This window comes from Equus caballus, chromosome 2 (assembly GCF_041296265.1).
Source record: "Equus caballus isolate H_3958 breed thoroughbred chromosome 2, TB-T2T, whole genome shotgun sequence".
Lineage (NCBI taxonomy): Eukaryota > Metazoa > Chordata > Mammalia > Perissodactyla > Equidae > Equus > Equus caballus.
In genome coordinates, this window is record NC_091685.1 from 10953413 (window position 1) to 10969835 (window position 16423).

Sequence of the window (16423 nt, forward strand, 5' to 3'; positions counted from 1 at the left end):
ATCCAGGTTGGAAATAAAACAATCCCCATACAGTTGAAGACCTCTGAGCACCTTTCCCAGCCCCGTTGACTTCCCTCCCACTAGAGGCAATCGCCTCTCTGGGGTGGTGTATGCTTTCACACATATCTTTATGCATATCTTTATGAAAGCTTATACACGCTTATTACAGCCCTGCACACATTATATAAACTTCATATGAGCATAAACATTATATAGTGTCATTTTGCTGGCCTCCAAACTTCTTATAAATGTTATCATACTATAAATCCTTTTGCAGTTGGCTTTTTTGCTTTGTTTTTGTTCAATACTGTGTTTGTGAGATTTACTCACGCTGGTTTATGTAGCTCCAGTCCTTTCATTTTCACCGATATATGGTGCGCTCCAATGTAACCACAACTTACTCATCTATTGTGCTCTTGCTGAACATTTAATTTGCATCCAATTTTTTTCCCTCTTTCAAACAATGTTGTGGGGAATATTCCTGGGCTTGCCTCCCTGTGTGAGAATTTCATATATACATGAAATGTGTGTGTGTGTGTGTCTTTATTAGATATTACCAGCTTGCTCTTCAAAGTAGTTTTACAAATTTACACTCCCGCCTGCAGTGTACGAGCGCTCCCATTGCTCCGTCATCATCTCCTTGGCACTTGAAACTATCAGGCATCCACATTTTTTCAAATCTGATGTGTGCATCATGTAATCACAGTGTGATATTATTTTCCTTTTCACTAACTAATAGTACATTCGAGCACTGTTTCAAACAGGTATTAACCGTTCAGGTTTTCTCCTCCATGAACTGATTCCTCCAATACTTTGACTGTTTTTCTGTGAGGTCCTTTGCATTATCTAATTGATCTGTAGGTCTTTTTAATATATTCTGGATATAAATCAATTTTTGGTTATATGTGTTGCAAATTTCCTCTCCCAGCCTGTGATTTCTCTTTTTGCTTTGTTTTTAGTGTCTTTCAATGCACATAAATGTTTAAATTTTAAGGTAGTGAAATCTATCCATCTTTTTCCATCCTTGTTTGTGTTTTTTGTGAATTGTTTAAGAAATCTTTTCATACCGTGAGGTCATAAAGATATTCTCCTTTGTTTTCTTCAAAAAACGCTGCTTTTGTTTGCCATATTTTTCCATATTGATTCGAAAATTAATTTTTGTGCAAAGTGAAAGTTAGTGGTCCGTTTTTAATTTTTCCATGTAGATAATTTTCCCAACACAATTGGATTGAATTGTCCGTCATTTTCCCACTGGTTTGGAATTCCGCCTCTATCGTGTTGAAAGTTTCCATGTAAGTAAGGGTGTGTTTCTAGTCTCTCTTTTTTAGATCCATTGCTCTATTATTTAAATCTGTGCCAAGTATTATATTTTTTCACTTACGAGATTTTTAAAAATTGTCTTCAAGTATTTAATTATTTGAACAGGTAACACATTGGTATAGGATAAAATAAAAATGTATAAAATGAAAAATTTCTCTCCCACATCCATCCTCATCCCACTTCTAAACGGAGAAACACAGACTTTTTATGTATATTCAAACAAATACAAATATATATTCTTCCCTCCATCTTTTTACACAAATGATAGTGCACCATATACATTAGTTTTTTCTCCTAGTACTAGCTCCTGGGGATCTTGCCATGTCAGTACATTGAGAGCTTCCCAAATCTTTAGTACAGTTTTATGGTTTTCCTTTGTATGGAAATAATATTGTGAACCATAGTTCATTTAAACTCTTCCCCTATTGATGGACATTTAGGTTACTTCCAATCTTAGCTATTACAAAGAACTGTGCATATGTCATTTCCTTTACATACAAACCTATTTTTAGAGTAGAGTCTTAGAAATGGAATTGCTAGGTCAGAGAATGTGCTGGTTAATTTTATGTGTCGACTTGACTGGACTAAGGGATGCCCAGGTGGCTGGTCAAACATAATGTCTGGGTGTGTCTGTGAGGGGGTTTCTGGAAGAGATTAGCATTTGATTCAGTAGACTGAGTAACGAAGGTCACTCTTAGGTGATCAGGTGCAAGTTGGCACCGTCCAATCTGCTGAGGGCCCGAATGGAACAAAAAGGCAAAAGAAGGGCAAATTCTCTCTTTCCCTTCCTGAGCTGGGATGTCCACCTTTTCCTGCTCTTGGACACCGGAGCTCCCGGTTCTCGGGCCTTCCGACTTGGACTGAATTACAACCACCGGCTTTCCCGGGTGTCCAGCTTGCAGAAGGCACATTGTGGGACTTCTCAGCCTCCGTGAGCCAAGAAGCTAATTCCTATAATAAATCTCCTCTTGTATGTACCTACGTACATCCTATTGGTTCTGTTTCTCTGCAGAACTCTGACTAACACAGAGAATACATACATTTGTAATTTGAATAGGTTTTTGCTAGATTGCCCTCCATGGGGACGGCACCCACTTACACCCTACCAGCATCATTTCCATGGCCTGGCCAACAGGGCATCTGTTCAACCCCTGGGACATGTTTTATCATTCTGACAGGTAAAAGAAACGATAGCTTGGTGTAGTTTTAATCTTCCTTTCTGTTAGTATGAGTGAGGTAGAACCTTTTCCTGTGACCCCCTTCATTTCCTTTACCTATTTTTCTTTTTTTTTGATTTTTCTTTTTACTTATTTTTTAATTTTCTTCTTTCTTTAATTTTTTTTTGAGGAAGATTAGCCCTGAGCTAACATCTGCTGCCAATCCTCGTCTTTTTGCCGAGGAAGACTGGCCCTGAGCTCACATCTGTGCACATCTTCCTCCACTTTATATGTGGGATTCCTACCTCAGCATGGCATGCCAAGCAGTGCCATGTCCACACCCGGGATCTGAACCTGCGAACCCCAGGCCGCCAAAGCGGAGCATGCAAACTTAACCGCTGTGCCACCAGGCCGCCCTCCTTTACCTATTTTTCTATTGAGCATTTGGTTCTTTAGCTCACTGATTTCTAGGACCTCTTTATAAGTTAAGGAATTTAGCCTTTTGATGAAATATGAGTGTCAAATATTATTTCCCATTTAGTTAACTTCTCATTTAGTTTAACTTTGCTTATATTTTGGCATAAATATTTCCTTACTGCAGCTTAATTTTTCTATTTTTTTCTCTGTCATCTCTATTTTGAGTCATAATTTGAAAGCTCTTCCCTATTTCAAGATTATCAAAGGATTCTCTCATGTTTTCTTCTAGCATATCTGTGGCATGATCTTTCCTTTTAAATCCTTGGTCCATTTGGAATTTATCCTCACAAATGGTGCAAAGACTGACTCTAACTTTATCTTTTTTCCACATGGGCAACCCATGACCCCAGTTACATTGACTGAACAATCATTTCTCCTACTGATTTTAGAGGCCAGTTTTTTCATATACTACACTCCCATGTGTGAATTCACTTCTATTTCTGGACTTTCTATTATGATTGATTGGCTAGTCATGCATCAGTTCTTCACGATTTCAATTATTGAGACTTTCAATATGTTTTAATCTCTGGTAGGGCTAGTCCCTTGATATTACTCTTCTTTTCAGAGTTTTCCTGAATGTTTTGTTTCTTCATTTTTTACATGAACTTTAGAATCAGCCTGTCTGGTTTAAAAAACACCAAAACTGTGGGTATTTTATTGGGCTTGTGTTAAATCTGGAAGTTAACTTAGGGAGAATTGGCATCTTTATGATGTTGAGCCTTCCTAGCCAAAAACATGGTCTGTTCGTTTATTCACGTCTTCTTCGTGTCCTTAAAAGTGTTTCAGCATTTGCTTTGTGTGGCCTTGTTCCTACAAGTTAACTTTATTCCAAAGTAGTTTACTTTATTGTTGTCGTTGTCTTTGTAAACAGAGTGAAAGGATTATATCTCCCATATGGTTACATTTATACATGAAAGTACTTGATTCTTCCTCATTAACCTTACATGTCTATCTTACTCAATCTTCTTCCTGTTGGTAACAGTTTTTCAGCGGATTCTTTAGGTTTTCCAGGAATACAGGCATCTGCAAATAGTGTTAACTTTACGTCCTCTTCTCCTGCTTTTCTCTCTCTCACTTTTTTCTTTCCTCTCGTTGCATTATCTAGTAGCATTGGGATCTTGGGGAAGCCCAACAAATAACACCCCTTTCCTTTGCCCAAATTCTGAACCAGTTGAGAGTAACACAGATGGAGGCCAAAATCTCACTTTGTTGCCGACCACGGTTGGGTATGAGAACACACGGCTTCTGTCGACTTCCCCAGCCATTCGGGGACAGCACTGGCCGCACGGCATGAGCTCTGACGTGGAGTGTTTTCATCAGAATCAATTTTCTAAATTTTCTGTGATTTCGGTTGTTGTTTCTTCTTTGACCCAAGGCTTTTGTTATTATTATTGTTGTTGTTGTTGTTTGTTTAGCTTCTAGGTAGAGAGGCCCATTTGTTTTCTGATTTTAGGATTAAATTTCTAATTCAGACTTATTGTAACCGGAGAATATTGTCCCAAATTACTTTTACTTTTTGTAATTTATCAACGTTTTCTTTGTGGCCTAATATTAATTTTCATGAATATTTTATGGGCAGTTGGATGAAAAAGGTAGATTACCTGTTTATAGAATATAGATTCTAAAATGATAGTCTTCCCTATCCTTCATTATTTCTTATCCACTTGCCTTCCCGTGTACTAAGATCAGTGAAATAAGTCCCCCATGACCACTGTATTATGATCTATTTCTCCTCACATTCCCCGTGGCTTCAGTCTTATGAAGATTGATGCTGTACTTTTTTGTGCATACATAGATATTCATAACTATTATGGATACTGGTATTCACATTATACTAACGCTTCCTGGTGTTCACATTATTCCAGGTTGGTCTTTAGGACAACAGAATATGGTCAAAGTGATGATACATATCATTTCCGGAAATGACTTATGAAAGATGCCACGACTTTCATCTTAGGCTCGCACTCTCTCTCTCTCTCTCCCCCCGCTCTCTTGGCCCCACTCCCGCCCAGCCTCTCACTACAGGGGAAGCCAGCTGCCATGTTTTGAGGAGGCCCACGCGGTGAGGCACTGAAGCTGCCTGCCAACAGCCAGGTGAGTGAGCTAGAAGTGAACCTGCCAGGCCCCGGGAAGCCTTCAGCTGCCTGCAGCGCCAGGCCGACAGCTTGACTGAAACTCCATGAGAGACTCCAGCCAGAACCACCCAGGTAAGCTGCTCTAGATTTCCTGATCATCAGAAACTCTACGTGGCAGCCGGCCCTGTGGCCCAGTGGTTAAGTTCAAACATTCTGCTTTGGGCGGCCCAGGGTTTCACCGGTTCAGCTCCTGGGCGTGGACATGGCATTGCTCATCAGGCCACACTGAGGCAGCGTCCCACATAGCACAACTAGAAGGACCTACAACTAGAATATGCAACTATGTTCTTGGGGGCTTCGGGGAGAAGAAGAAGAAGAAGAAAAAGAAGATTGGCAACAGGTGTTAGCTCAGGTGCCAGTCTTTAAAAAAAACGTCTATGTGCTAATCAATGTTCATGGTTTCAAACTACTAAGTTTTAGGGTGATTTGATGTGTGGCAACAGATAAAACAAATATGTTAATTGTACATTGCAAACTTTACATGATAACGTGCTTGTCTTTGAATCACTTAGTGCTTTTCGCATGTCATTTTGCTCTCATTTCCTAATTCGCTGTTGATGGATCATCCTGAAATCATGCATGTTCAAAGCTACTTGTCTACAGCCTTTAACGTCGAAGGACTGTTAATTAAAGGGCGTGGATATAAAAATCCATGGATGTAAAATTCCTCGGGCCTCACTTTCTTTCTTCGAGGGTCTTATAGACGTTATTCTATTGTCTAATAACATTAAAAGTTCATCTGAAGAAGTCTGACTCTATTTTGATCTTAACTCTTCTGCATGAGCCAAACTTACCCGGGTTACCGAAAGGTTCTTCCTCTATTTTTGAAGTAGAATAAGCTTCCTAGGCTGTGTCTTAGTACAACCATTCTGGATAAATATGTAGAGTCAAGTCTACTTTATTTCATGAAAAGTCTTCTCGAATTAAACATTTACATATGTATCCAGTGCCATTTTTTGGTTACCCGCTCTGGGGACTCCAAAAGTACATAAGTTGGATCTTTATTGTCGCTTTTACGTATCCATCATTTTCTCTCAAATCCTTTTTTAAAATATCTTTATTTCTGTTTCGTTTTGTCTGCTTTTCTCATGCTTATTCTCTAGGCAACTCACCATGTCTTTTCGTCCTCCTTTGTGCTCTTTCTAAGCCGCCTTCCTTTCTGGATGACATTTTTCCTTCCCCTCCTTTCTTGAATTTTGCGGCTCATGTGTTACTTCCTCCAGGGACCTCATCCTTTCTTCCCTGCGGGCTTTCATCTTTGCTTGGCCGTCCTACTTCATGGTGACAATTGCCTAATTTATTAAGATGTTTTTAATTCATCACAAAATGTTTGATCCCAATTTTCATCTGCTCTGTGGCAACTTTTTTCTGGGGAGGAGTTTTTGCCCTTTAATAAACTTTTCTGAATATTTTTTTCCTACACAGTCATGTGTTGCTTAACAACAGGGATACATTCTGAGAAATGCGTTGTTAGGCGATTTCGTTGTGCAAACTTCGTAGAGTGTACTTACACAAACATAGATGGTACAGCCTATTACACACCTAGGCTATATGGTACTAATCTTCTGGGAGCACCAACAGACATGTGGTCCATCATTGACTGAAACGTCATTGTGTGGCACGTGACAGTAGCATCTTCCTATTGATGCTTCATAACATCCTTGTTATTACTCCTTATAATAGCACTAAAGATCCTTCTTACCTCTAAAATGAATTGGGTTCAGTTTTCCTGGACTTTCCATTGACAGAAGGAAAGGGAGTAGCAACACAGCATCTCAGCGTGCCTGGTTTTCACAAGAAGGGTCTCTTCTCTGCTCCCACAGAAACAAATTGCTTCCACAAAGGGATTCATCCTTATGATTTTTTTTTTTTTTTGAGGAAGATTAGCCCTGAGCTAACATCCGCTGCCAATCCTCCTCTTTTTGCTGAGGAAGACTGGCCCTGAGCTAACATCCATGCCCATATTCCTCTACTTTATATATGGGACGCCTACCACAGCATGGCTTGCCAAGCGGTGCCATGTCTGCACCCAGGATCTGGACCGGTGAACCCCGGGTCCCAGAATCGGAATGTGTGAACTTAACCACTGCACCACCGGGCCACCCCATCCTTATGATTCTTTGTGTAGCCCTGACGACTCAGCTTTTCTCAACCAATCAGGCCCAGGAAGGCCGTCCCTTCAGCCCGTTTCACTCCAATCGTTGTGCTTGTTTTTGAAAACAGGAGACAGTTTTTGCGTCCCTGGATGTACCCCTTACCTTTAGGAAGAATATTTTTGCCTGGCTGTCTGATCAAACAAATCTTTCTCTGGGCTTCTTCCTCTTCATTTCCTCTTATTCATTTTCTTCCTAATCTCAGCTTCTTTGGATTGTTCTTACACATATTTGAGAGTCTTGGATAATACCTGTCCTCAAGTTTTGCCAAAAATAGAGTTTACTTTTTCATTCTTTTTGTTGCTTTTGGATGATTTCTAGGAGAAGGGGGAAAATGCTGATTTACTCAACCATATCTATTCCAGATGTACACAATGTCTTAATTACTAAGGTTTTAAAATAAGCCTTATTTTTGGCTAGGGCAAATTTAACCACCTTGTTTTTTTCTCTTCAATTGTTTCTTAACTGTTGCTGGATCTTAGCTCTTCCATATAAACCTTAGAATGAGCTTTTAAAATTACACACACACACGTACAATTTTTATTTTAATTTCAATAAATGTATTATTAATGTAGAGAAAAATGACACCTTTATGGCACTGACTCTTCCTATCCATTAACGTGATATAGCTCTCCATTTATTTAGATCCTCTTTAATACCATAACGTAAAGTTTTATAATTTTCTTCCAAAAGGTCTCTTACATCTTTCGTTAGATTTATTCCTAAGTACCTCATGTTTTCTGTTCATATTATAAATATCTTTTTAAATTTTCATTTTTAGCATTTTATTGTGGTATATAGGAACACAATTGATGTTTTATAGAGATCCTATTTATATCCAGCAAATTTTCAGAGCTCCTACTCATGTTAATAGTTTGTCTGTAGACGCTCTGAGATTTCTACATAGATCATTTTATACTATCATAATCACTCAAAATCTGGATTTTACTTCTTTTTCTTGCATTACTATTTTGGCCAGAAATTTCAACACAGAGTTGAATAGAAGTAGTGATAACAGACATCCTTGCCTAATTCCTGATTTTAAAGAGAGTACTTCAAATTTTTCCCCATCACATTGTGTTTGCTGCGAGTTTTTGGTAGAAATAATTTTTCAGGTTAAAGAATATCCCTTACAATACCAGTTTACTGAAAGTCTTATCATAAATGGGTATGGAATTCCACCAAATGCTTTTTCTGAATGTGTTGAAGTCTCTGTTTTTTCCTTTAATTTGTTAATATTTGAAATTGAGTTACTAAATTTCAAAATGTTACACTATCTTCGCATTAATGGAGTAAACACAACTGATCACAATGTGTTTTTAATAAACATACCGGATTTGGCAATTCAGGGATCATTCAGCAACTTATTTATCTTAATATCTTTCTCAAGCCCTTTATTTTCAACTCTTCCGAGTCCCATTAGGGCCTTTTAAGCACGTCTTGGGTAAGCAGCACACAGTCAGAGTAGGAGCAGAGAGTCATTTGCTCACTTTTACCCAATATGACAATCCTTATCTTTCAACTGGAGATTTTAGTCCACTTGCATTTCCCAGAGTTCCTGATATATTTGGATTTATATCTACCATCTTATTTTCTCCTTACCTTATTTCTCCTCTGCTCCTTTTTTTATTTTCTTTTTCTGTCCTCATTTGAATTAACCAAAGCTTTTCTTTAATTCATTTTTTTCTCTATTGGTTTAAAAGTTATACATTATTTCCACTTTTTTACTAGTTGCTCTTAAAACTTTAACATGCATACTTAACAAAATCTAAAATTAAATATTTTCCCTCCTCCCCAGCCTCATAAAGACTTTAGAATGCTTCAACTTGAATCGCTCCTCCTCCCATCTTAAATGATATCATCCAGTATTTTAGTTCTACCTTGACTTTTAACCCCCAAATTAGTCATGTTTCTCAAAGTGGAATTTTTTTTTCTGCTTTTTCTCCCCAAATACCCCCAGTACATAGTTGTATATTTTTAATTGTGAGTCCTTCTAGTTGTGGCATGTGGGACGCCGCCTCAGCGTGGCCTGATGAGCTGTGCCATGTCTGCACCCAGGATCCGAACCAGTGAAACCCTAAGCCACAGAAGCAGAGTGCATGAACCTAACCACTTGCCCATGGGGCCAGCCCCTCATATTTCTTAATATTATATTATTGTTGCCTGATACAGTCAGTTTGTTTAAATTTACCCTCATATTTACTTTTTTCCCCCAGCATTCCTTTTTATATCATACTCCTTCTTTCTGGGTTCACTATCCTTCTTCCCAAATATACCCTTTAGAATTCCTTCAGAAGATTTCTGGTGATAAAGTCTCTCATATCAAAGATCTTCCTTTGTTTCTCCTCTACAACTACTTGGACCTGCTTCATGTTCCCAACGCCCCACTTTATCTCTTTGGGGACACATATTATGCTTATTTTACGTTCTTGTTCTTTCTGGTGCATTAACTGTCATCCTCAGATGCAGTCATCCATGGCTCAGAGCAAAGACGGGTAGGGACTAGGGACATGGAGAGCTCAGGGGCTGACATGTTATTATCATTGTGACTAGTGTTTTCCATGCTGCAGTGGCAACAGGATGGGCAATCGAAGGCAACGTGGGGGAGATTCAAGGATGCCACATAATCCTCTCCCCAGCCTGCCTGCCTCCATAGTCTCTGCGCTACTCTGCTTCATGCTTCCAACCATCCCTCACACCCCAGGACCCTACCATCTTCTGCATACCCAGCAGGTTTTCACAGTTTTTGTTATATGAAATTAACAATCTCTCTGAATTTGTGGCATTTCCTGGGCTCAGTTTTGGGGAGGGAGCCAGCACCCTGCATTACTTTGTCATCTTGTCAGACATCAGGCTGTGTGTTTGGATTTGTGTGTCCCCAGAATATGTGTTCACACACATCTCCCCCACTCTGTCATGAGCTCCCTCAGAGCAGAGGTCATGTCTGACGAGCCCCTGAACCCTCCGCATCTGATAAAGACCTTCACACATTGTAGGGAAGGAGAAGAAGATGCTTAAGGGAGCCCCAGTTCTGCCACTTTCTAACTCCAGGACGTTGAAAAGGTGAGCTAACTTCTCCATGTTTCAGATTCCTCATCCGTAAAATGAGAATTCGATGAGAACATGTATATAAAGTTGTTAACTTAGTTTTTGACACATAGGAAGCTCTCAACAAATGATAGCTATTATTATAAGATACTCAGAAATGTTTGTTAAATAAATAAATGTATTGACCATCAACTACGAGAAGACATCAGTGTGAGGCCTTGGGACTGTTTAGAATATGTGTCAAGATTTCTGCCCTAAATAATTTGCAATATTGTCAGAGACTAGACTCGTGACACAAGTAAGCAATAATACACACGTTTCTAACAAAAGACTGAAGCCGTTATCAACGGGGCTGCAGGACTGAGGAGGCAGGAGTTCTCATCCTCAGTTCTCAGCCCATCTGGTCACTCTCTTGCTCTATAATATGACTTGTCCTGTTCCACCTTGGGCCTCTTTTTCTCCCACTGGCAAAATGAGAAACTGGATCCCAGTCACGACGATCCGGGCTGACACACATCCGTTGACTTCACCTCTGTCTCTTCTGCAGCTCCCTACAGGGATAAATTCTAGATCAAACCAGGATGAGCGATGAGTCAGTGTGTCCGTTGGGTTCCCTACAGGAAACAGACGGCTCAACAGGGTTAATGGGAGAAAATCTAATGAAGCGCAATTTAATGAAGAGAATTTAATGAAGAGGTGTGAGCAGGCATAGGAGAACCTGGGACGGTGAAGTGCTCAAGGACCAGCCATTCCCATCCCTATCCCCCAAGGGAGTTACTAGTGAGAGCTATAGGCCTGGGAGAGGAGCTGCCCGACAGGAGCTGTGGCCATAGCTAGAAGACACAGCCACTGCCAAAGCCACAGCCCAGCAGGGAGGGAGTGGGGGGTGAGCAACGAACACCCCAGCCTCTCTCCCCAGCCCTCCATGTCTTGCTGGAGTCTTCCATTGGCTGAACACAACAGGAAGCCATAGGACAAAGGAGCCCGGGTGACACAGTCCATAGAGTCAAACTCCTGGGATGCCCGGCAAGGGCGAGAATGGACTGGGGAGTGTCACGGAGTGGGTGGGAAAAAGAAAGAGGCTAGCTCAGTGGGTAGGTGCCTATTTATTAAATGCCCACTTGGGTCCAGAAGTTGTTAGGTGCTGCACATACATTGCGTGCTTCAGTTCCCTTAATAATGCTGTGAGACGATATCTTTGCCCAGCCTACAGATAGGAAGCTAAGGCGGAGAAGGAACGCACCTGCCTGGAGGCATACACCTAGTGAACGGCAGGGCTGGGATTTGAACTCAGATCTACACTGCAGGCAGGCTCATGCTCTTGCCAGCGCATCACCCCAAAGCCTGGCTGTAGAGGCTCCTGGGCTGGGAGACAGGAGAGGCGCCTGGCTCCATGACCAGCTTTGTACCCTTTGCTCGAGGCCAAGACTTTCACATCAATTGCACTGTCATTTGGGGCTGGTTTCTTTTTAAAGCAAAAAGTGGATCAGAAATGGTCTCAACTGACGGTCTGTTTTCCAACTGTCGCCTCTTTAGCAACCCAAACCTCAGCTCCAAGGTCATAAGAAGATCATGTTTCTTGGATTTGTTTAATGTCCTAATAAGCAGGTCCCAGTCAGCTTTACGACCCAGTCCCAACTCACATGGCCCTCCAAAACCCCACAACAAACCCCTGAGCGGCCTGTGACCCACGCACAGCCCCCAGATCTTCCGGAGTCACCACACAAGCCCCCCCACCTTCCTCACCCCACACACACTCGGCACAAAGTCAGACACATCCGACGCTCCCACGCATCCTACACACAGCCTGCGTCCCGCACAGGCACGCGCCCGGGTACCACACACCCATGCTTACACTTGCACAGACTCGCACTCTGACCCACAGACACACAGATCAAAACATACTCTCACACACATTCACCTCGGGTAATAAAACCCAGAAACCAAATCCAGGGGCCCTGATGCACAAACCTGGAGCCAAATCTCCAAGCTCCCAGAAAGCCCTGGACGCGTCAGGAGCCTTACACACTTCACAGTGACTCTAACAGTCCTTCATTATCACAGGCATCGGGCCTCTTCCTTGGAGCCTAAACTCTAAGGCTCAACCAAGGAACTCTACTGTCAGTGGGTTGAAAAGTGAGGAGGGATGGGTGGGCAGGCAGGCCGGGGACAGAAAAGAAGTGTGCCCACCGCAGCTCCCGCCAGCCCCCTCAGCTGTCCGTTCCCCGCTGCTCCTCTCCAGGGCAGGCCTCCTGCTCCCGCCCAGACGTGGGGTGAAGCTGCCCCTGCCCCCTAGACTGGGGCTACCCGAGTACACGGCTGGTCTGCCTCTGGCTCTGTCCCCGGTGCCCAGCTCCGACCCAAGGTGGTTCTCCCTGCAGCCACATGGTCAGGTGAAGCAGTGCATAAATGACCCTCTTCTGGTGGAATGGCAAGAGAAGATGTCACAGAAGGCCTTGCAGACTTTAAGTGACACACCACGTGGACAAGTGGGAGCCAGTGGGAATGGTGTTCCTGGGGACGCTCACAGCCCGTGAAAAGGCACAGCAGTGGACAACGGAGCGCGTGTTGTGTGAGCTTCCCTCAAGCGCTCAGACAAGAACCTGAAAGGTGTGGCAGCCATCATGGAAGGCCTGGATTGCTGATAGGGGGGTTGGGGTTTTCTTCTACAGGTGCTGGGGGGCCACGGAAGGCATTAGAACGGGAGAGGGGTGGGGTCATATGGACTCTTGGGCCACAGAGAGATGGAGCAGCAACTCCTGCCTCCGGAAGCGGATTCTGCACCAAGCACGGTGCCTGCTGCTTGGCCCCCGGTCCACCTCATCTTATAGCTGAGGCCCCAGATGTCCTGCTAAAGGGAGCTCAGCTGGTTAGCAGGGAAGCAGAATTCCCACCCAAGTTGGTCTGACCTCCGAGCCTGGGCTCTCTCTCCTCTGCTGCCGCCCCATCCCTATCTGAGCCGTCTCCAGGGGCTGCCTTTGAGATCACTGGGAGGCAGAGATTTCCCGCCTTCTGCCTGGAGTAGGAAGTCAGTGCTGGAACCTGGCCCCTCATGGGGACCCCCATGCTGTGAGCTTGGGGGTGGGGAGGAAGCAGGTGGAGGAGGTGCCCAGGAAACGAGGGTCTGGAGTATGGAGGCAAAGAGCCTGACCAAGGGGAAGTATGTCCCCAAGGCCCTCGGCGTGACTTCTGGCGCAGGCGGTGTACCGTGCTGACGCTGAGCTCTGCCCTGGGCTTCGGGAGCCACTCTGTTCCCGGCGGCCCCGAGCCGTATCAGTGCACCAGTGCACCGGCAAGGGCGTGGCGGGTGTCCAGTGCGGATGAGCAGAAAGCCTGAGGTCTGGAGACCCGGTACCCCCCTTTCAGAGGGGCCAGAGACCAGGACAACTTGCTGGATTCCATGAGATAAAGAAACAGGGAGAGAAAAAGACAGACTGAGAGCCCCGGGGCCAGAGGACAGGGCCGCGCAGGCCTGGAGGGCGGTCGGCGGTGGAGGCGCGCACCCTCCCGCCTGCGCCCCGCGCGGCCCAGCCGGCGGCAAACTAGAAACAGCTGCGGAGGTCTGGGTTTCCGGCGGCCTCCCCAGGCCCCCTTGGCCCACCCGGGCAGCTCCCTAATCCCGCTCTCTCGGGAAGCTGCGCTGTGGAAACCCTGGCCGGCCTGGCGAGCCGGCGGGAGGGCGGGCGGCGGCTGCTCCGGGCCCCGCCGCGCCCTGGGTCCCTCCGTCCCTGCATCCCGGAGCCTCTGCCTCCCCAGCCCGTCCACGCGGGAGGGTCCTCGCAAAGCGTTAACGGAGAGTGCCCGAAGCCTTCGTTGGCACCGGCCGCTGCTCCCAGAACCTTCACTGGTCCCATTATTGCCATGGCACTTCCATCCACAGCCAGTGCCTTTTTCTAGTTCGCACAAACATCCCCTAAGGGCTCGTGGCGGCCCTGCCTGCCTCTGCCTCTCTCAGAGCCCCGGATTGAGGTTTGTCCTGGCCCTGACCCCTGGAGCACAGACCCCCAGCATGCCCCCGAGAGGGCATGAGTCCTGCTCCAGCGCACAAGCACCTCCCGGGTCCCTGCTGTGTGCCCCCGCTCCGACTTGGCTCAGTGCCTGCCCTCAGGAGCTTCCAATGAGTTTTGCTCCACTAGGGCTTTGCCTCTGGAGCCTGGAGATCAGATCATCCTCATTGTCCTCTGAGCTCATCGTGAGAGAGCATCCAGGCTAGTCCATCCATCATCCAGAGAGGGAAAGGGCTTTACTCCAGGTCACACAGCAAGTCCAGGACAGAGCTGGGCCTCTGGCCATGCCTCCTGCCCTCCAGTCGAGGTTTCACTTCGTTTTGTTTTGTTTTGCGCACTGGGCTGTCTCCTCCACTCAAAGAGCCAAATGGGGATTTAAGTCCCTGCCCCAGCCAACAGCCAGGGCTGCTGCCAGCTCCAAAAGTCGCTCACTGGGCGAGACTTTCCTGAGTCCCTTCGGCCCAGCCCTGGGCCCGCTACACAGGGGGGCAGCAGGGACAGTGGGCAGAGCCCCCAGCAGGGAGGGAGTGCCAGGATCCAGTCAGGCTCCCATGGCACTGCTGGGGGCTGGGGTGAGCATCAGGCAAGCAGGAGGACCCGAGGGCCTTGGCAGCCCTGACCTCTGACCTCTGAGAAGGCCTGCTGAGGCAGAGCCCCCATCCCCCTAACCCCCTCCCCACAGCCGTCAGTCTCCTCCTTGCTCCCTGCCACCACTTCAAGTGCGTTTCTGCAGAAAACGGCTTGGCGGAGAGAAGAGGGTACCAGAGAGCAGGTCTGTTCTCCCAGGCTCCCTGCCTCCTCGTCCTGCCATGCACACAGCACAGAATCTCACACACACACCACCCAGAGTGACACACGCGTGCTCACCGTCACCCCCCGGGCTCACCCACACTCACACACAGTTACACACATACATAGATACAATCATTGCCATGCAGTTTCATGCTCGTGCAGACGTGGTCTGACAACCTCACACTCAGTTTCACATGCGTCCTCTTATTCAAACTCACAGCCTCACACTCCTACACGCCTCTCTCGGTCCTCCCAGTTGGTCTTACTCTCACGTACTCGTGTTCTACACACCAAGCCCCAGGGTGCCCAGGGCCAGCATGGGGAAGGGTTGCACGATGCCTCTCCCTGACGTCCGCCTGGGTTCCCACTAGTACACGGGGCCGGCCCTGCTGGCCGCTCCATCGCCCGGCGTTCTGGCCCCTGGGGAGGCAGCTCCAGGTGGGGTCTATTACAGCAGAGTGTGTAGCTAGGCAGCCCAGCTCCGGGCCGGATGCAAAGGGAGAAGCCCCCCCGGCCACGCCCCTTGGCCCTGGAAGAAGTTATGCTTAAGAAGATCTGGAAGGTGGGTAGAGGAGTTAGGTAGGGGGAGAAGAGGGGGACAGAAATCCAGAAAATGCAGAGAAGGGCTCATGGCTGGAGACAGTGAGGGGGAAGAATGATGGTGGGGATGCAGCTAAAATCATAGCTTTGGTGGCGGGAAGCTGAGGGAGATCCCACGTGCTGGCTTCTGTTTCTCCGCGACTAGGAGGTCAGGGGTCTGCTGGGACTGTTCAAGTTTGATATGATATGATAAGTTTGATATGGTATGATATGATATGTTTGATATGATATGTTCAAGTTTGAACAGTCCCAGCAGGGCAGCTGCAGCCTGCGTTTGGGCCGCTGAACCATGATGGAGAGAGCTCCATTAAACCCTTTTGGTTCCTACTCTCTCCTAGGCCCTGAACTGGGCACTGGAGCTCGTATAGAAAGTTCTCTGAAGATCCTGTCTGTTTGTTTGTTTATTTCCTTTTATGGGAGCAAGAATGGAGGTCTGGCCTCTTCAGGAATTTGGGACAATAAAACAGTCCACCACATATAGTTGTACAGGTTGTGCACTGTCCAAGACACTCTGCTAAAGGGGGTGAGTGGACACTGAAATTCAGCTCTTGTTTGCTCCCCAAGCTGTGTGCGCTGCCGTGAGGCTGTATCTTCTGAAAAGAAAGGGGCTCCTCCCTCCAATTTGTACATAGACCCCATCCACTCTTTACTAGCAAAACGTAGGCATTCTGGGCTGTGTCTGCTCAGGGACACCTTTTTCTAATTCTCACCAGGTGTGGTATGTGGGCACCATG